This window comes from Notothenia coriiceps, unplaced genomic scaffold (genome assembly GCF_000735185.1).
Source record: "Notothenia coriiceps isolate Sejong01 unplaced genomic scaffold, NC01 NC01_scaffold00034377, whole genome shotgun sequence".
Lineage (NCBI taxonomy): Eukaryota > Metazoa > Chordata > Actinopteri > Perciformes > Nototheniidae > Notothenia > Notothenia coriiceps.
The window spans coordinates 85311-90787 of record NW_011367078.1 but is presented as its reverse complement, the minus strand read 5'-3'; the positions used below and the strand labels follow the sequence as shown (position 1 = coordinate 90787).

The following is a 5477-nucleotide window of genomic DNA, read 5'->3' as shown; positions in this document are numbered from 1 at the left end:
CCTTCAACCATTTGAATGTCTACATTTCTACTGTGATCCCACCGCAGGCGTTTTATGAACATGTTATCCAGCCCAGGGCACATTAGATGTATGAAGGCGTTGGCATCAAGTGGAATGGCAGCCAGGTCTTATTAAGGCAACATGATTGCCGTGCCGGGTTAAATCTCCCAGCAACGTGTGGATAATCTAGGCATCAAGGCCTCACAACTGGGAGCTAATAAACACCTTGCCAATGCAGAAGGTGTCGGCTTTACACCCGGGGTGAGTGTCTCCAAGAGACGCGCTTACACGTCATAAGCCAGCATTAGCCCTCTCACTAACACTGTTGGTCATTTAGTGCGTTGTGAGAAGGCAAGTCTGTGATCAGTCATCATGCACTAACATCATGGTCCACACTGTCACCGCCCACTCCGTCTCGACTGCCCCGGTCTGCTGACAAATCTACAGAGAAGCTGATTTCATTTACAACTTATTAAAATGCAGCACACACTCTTATTCTGGTTTTAGGTTTGCTGTTCCATCCTTTCTGCATGAGATTCAATTACAAACATGCCAAGATGTAACCTTTCTTCGTAGAAATGTAATGCTGTTATGAGGAGCATGATTTTCCTGAGACATCTGATACTCTGTGTGGAGGTTTAGCTTATTGCAAACATTGATCATTGTGTTGTAATTCAATATAGTATGTCAACAGCAGCATAATGTTGCAGGAGAGCGAGCTGGTGGGCTCTGTTGTTAATGTCCTATAGCCTATCGCAGGGCAGAAAGGTGAATCCTATTGACAACTCTTGGATGGCCAAGGTCAGCGGCCGCACATTTGTTTAATCGAGGCAGGCAGGGCGTGTGGATAAAGCGGATCGCACACCTCAGCATCCTCTTGGCTGTTGCAAGGCAGCCATGATTGAGTCAGCAGCGTCCCGAATCATCGCATAGATCAAAACCCGACAGCAATACGATTTAAAGCCTGCAAGTGAAGTTGAAAAAACCTAAAGGAATGCAGTGAACGGTATAAAGGATTATAGGGAAACATCTGGTGTGATAAGGCGACTCTAAAGTCACTATTGAGTGTCACAAAGGGACCTAGCAGAGGGAAAATACTAAAGTTATTTCTTAATAAGAAGAGAATGTAACCAAGGAGGGAAACAAAGCACTCATAAGAGGCTATAATGCATCTATGAAGCCCCATGTGCCACACACTTGCCCCTGCCTCTGTGTGATATCTCAGGGTGTATCAGATATCTATCATTTTGGATGGTGAGCGCTGATAAAGCAGGGAGAGGCTGCTCGAGCTATGGCTGTCCGCTCCCTCCGGCTATTTATAACCAATAGAGCTACAGCACTTTATGAATGTCCGCAGGCACAGCATCACACAGCTTTCTGATACTCTGCCGCAACTGTTTTGGTGTGTCATTATAAGGAGCAGTGCTAGACAATAAAGAGGGAAACATTTCAGGGGCCACTGTCATATATATACTCTGCGAATGCTGCCTTGAATAAAAAACAACACGCGCACACACACACACACACACACACACACACACACAAGTTTCATCCTGTGTCCTGCAGTGTAAGCCCCTTAAGGACCCCATTGTTGTCATATTCAAAACCCAAAAATTCCAAAGTCGTTTCTGAGGATCAATGAAATGCACGACTCCTGCTGCAGAAGCCTGCTTTGCTTTAATACGCTGCACATTTAACAGATAGCCATCTTTGCAGATGAATGAAATGGCATATGGGGTTGATCACGACTGCCTCACACTGAAATGCTATCTCAGCAAAGTCCATAAATGGCCAAATCAAGGCTAGATTAAGATAACATTTTGCAATCCCACCAAACACCCCTTTCCCCTGCACATTCACACACGCCCCATTCTCACACACTCACATTCACGGGACAATTACATTTGAATGGCTTAAGCCTTCGTCATCCCAGACATGCACACATACGCAGAGAAATGGCCAGATTACACTGTCAAAATGTGAAAGGATAACATCTCTAAATTAATTTCCAATGTGCCAGGATTAGATGATTTTTACCTGCAGAGGACGCGCCTAAGCACACTCAAGTCCCCGTTTGCTTTTCTGTCCTGTCAACCGATTCTACCCTTATCATCGCGTACTTTCTCGGACATTTTGGAATATACCGATTTGACATCGGAATGTTATCCAAGGAGTTTTAGGACAGCCTATCGTGATAATTAACGTCACCCAAGACACATTATAAGTCACATTTTTTGAGGGATGTTTCCTTCCAAGTAGCCCAGACCGCTGCATTCTGGATCTCCACCCCTCTTACAACCTTGGGCTGAGCTAACATGATAAACTGCATCGACATGAGAATGAACACTGTGAACAATAGTCTGCGTTAAAAGAGAACCCCATTTTTGCTTTCCTAATCGAAAACTCACCTGCTGTATCCTTCACTGCTTCCAAGCATCCTCTCGCATTTCTCCCCGACGGCAACTCCCAGTCACCAACACTCAAATTGAGACGCACTATCTCAAGTCCATCGCCTTAAAAGACAGCTTTAAAAAAAAAAATTGAAGGGGGGTAGAAGAAAAGATAGCAGCCACCCGTTTCTTGCAGATTTCCAACGACTTTCTCCACAACAGCAGTGCCGCTGTTCTAAGATGACAGCTGTAGTTTTTTTAACCCACACACACACGCTCACACACGCAGCGCGATCCTCCCTCGGTAATGGGACTCCCTGTGCGCCCGCACTCGTCCGAGGATCAACGTGGAGAATAAAGAAGGAATGCAAATGGCAGGTAGAGAGAGAACAACTCCCACGCACCGTTCCCGATGCAAGCGCACATGCAGTCCTCGCTCCTTGATGCAGTCTCTCTACAGCCTCGCGCTCACAACACTTTGTGACTGTCTGTCGTTAGAGGCACAGCAATCTGCTGCTGAGGGGAGGGAGGAGATGATCGGCGGAACGCACTCTGCCCGGTGTCCTACTCAAGTGTGTGCGTGTGGTAAAACTGTGTGTGTGTATGGGTGGGTGGATGTGCTGTATGGTTGATCGCAGCGCACATGCAGTCTGTTCATTTGCTGTTTTATTTATTTAGACTGCGCGTTTTGTTAACCTGTCTTATCTGTCCAGATTTGTATGTTGAGATTCCACCCCCTGTTAGCGCGCACCAGAACACGTTTACGCGCATGCAGACGCACGGATACATACATTTCCTAACAAAGAATCTTTTCTGACGGTGAATTGAAACAAACTAACTTATATTGCCATCGCAACATCTATATGTTTAAGTGACAAGCTGCTGGGAAATAAAGAAATACAATCAGATGTAAGTATCTGAGACTGGAGTGGAGACATGAGGGGGGGGGGAAGCTATGAGAGGAGGCAGTTCCTCTTTTGAGAGCCTGATGGCACTGTGGGCTTCAGATACTGCTGACAAACACACACACACACACACACACACACACACACACACACACACACACACACACACACACACACACACACACACACACACACTGACAACACAGTCTTTTGCAGGCCCTGCATGTTGTCTAATACATCTCTGATCCTTTGTCTATCTCCTGTGAATTTTAAAGGGGTGTCAGACACAATCAGTCAGAGATTGCAGGGCTTTAAAAGCAGGAGTAGTAAATATTTCACAAGAGCCAACTCTCATCTTGTCCTATCCAATGTTCTCACGGCATTGTCTTTAATGTGATGCCAACGTGAGAGATGATCATATTGTTGTTCTTAAATATGTTATGAGTTCAGCACCACTGGATCTCCTTAGATATTCTGTGATCGATTCATGATCTTCGTTCAATGCATTTTAATGATGAATCTATTTTAGGATCTGATTTTATAGGACTCATTTGTAATCGCTGCACATGGTACATTGATTAGCTAGTTTGTGGGAGGACAACCAATCTGATGGATTCCTTAACACTATCCTCCTCTCACCCACGAGAGGCCCCGGTTACACATCAGTCTGCAGCACGATTATAGGGGTTACTGTAAGGGTTATCTCGTTTGTAGAACAAGAATTCATTGATTCCTTGTAGCAATTTAAAGGGTTTGGTTTTGTTAGCATTTCAGTCATTCCTTTTGGAATTAAGAAAAATGAAAGAAATCAAGTTTTCCAGTGAGAACATACAAAATAAATATAAGTATGTTATGATTGAAAAATGAATGACATACACATGGTATCAACACACAACCACAGCCATCTCGCCACTGTAGTTTTCGTGATGTTCTATAACTGGCAGCAAGGTCAACAGTACTTAACAAAGAGCTAATGCTGTATCAACAGCTGTTAGGAACGTTTTTCTCTCAATCAGCCATGCCTAGATAATAAACTACTCATATTTGACACGATAACGAGCAGGAAATCGTCTGACCCTTACTGATCGTCATCATCACCGTTTTCCTGTCATCACTGATGTGTCATTTAGCATTACTGTTATCCACCAATGTATCATTTGCATTACATTATTGTGGGATTGTTGACAGAAGTAGGTGATGGTTAGGACCTTTGAAATCCATTCATATAATAATAATATGTATTTGGAAGTATGACTCTTAAAATGCATATTTAGTAGTGAGTGGTTTTAGATTAACGCTTTACTTAACACCAATTGGTGCCCATTATAATCCCGGCCTGACCAATAACTTTAGGCATCATTACCACGTTCATTTAATGTAATTTATTTTGCTGGTAAAACAAAACTTTACAGTATTCCTAGGTTTTAACCATACTGTAGATCAGCATTAAATAGCTGATCCGTATTATTCACATCTGTTTTGAACTGCTAATTTAAAGCTGTGTTTCTTAAGTGCCATATTATTGTATTCAATTGCATTGAAATGATATGTGCAGAGGTTTCTAAATGCAACTTTTCCACTGTTGTCAAAATGCGGACATTCAAGGATTGCTATATAATAATATCTACTGACAATAGAAAGGGATTTGCTTTTCATTTATTGTAATTATTGACCTCAAGGTATGGTATACGTTGTGATATATTCATAGTTAAAATGTATCATTGGTATTGGAGTTACCCTTTAAATTCAATTTCATATATAATCGCATAACATCTCACATCCACATTTAATCAGAGCTCAAATGAATTTATTCCAGTTTTGTCAAGCTTGTAGAAGAGACACACAATTTGTCCATCATACACACATTACATTTATTGTGCCTTACCTTTCTTACATCATCAGCCACACGCATTGCATGTTTCTAGTCAAATGTGTGCTCATAGCCTTCAACAGAAACACAACTAAAGTGTTTGTCTGTTTAAAATGTGTCTGTCCTCCTTGCTTCTCTGCACAGACCCTCAGAGCAACTTAAGCCACTCAGGCATCACAGCTACATGTGAATGTCATCAGCATCAGTTCACGCATGGCCAAGGCACCCATGCTATGAATACAGGATATTTTCTCTGTATTTCAGAGCTGTATCCCACCGCCTGGCTGTGAACCCATTCCTTAAGGCTGGTGG

The 5477-nt window shown here is 42.8% G+C and overlaps 1 protein-coding gene across 1 annotated transcript in view; it reads right to left on the bottom strand.

The window, feature by feature from the left end:
- Positions 1-2988, bottom strand: part of LOC104962114 (leucine-rich repeat and immunoglobulin-like domain-containing nogo receptor-interacting protein 1) — a 27063-nt gene extending 24075 nt beyond the window's left edge. Inside the window, exon 1 of the mRNA XM_010790512.1 lies at positions 2409-2988. The gene's annotated coding sequence lies outside the window, so the exon portion shown is untranslated. The remainder of the gene's footprint in view (positions 1-2408) is intronic.
- Between the last annotated feature and the right edge of the window lie 2489 nt (positions 2989-5477).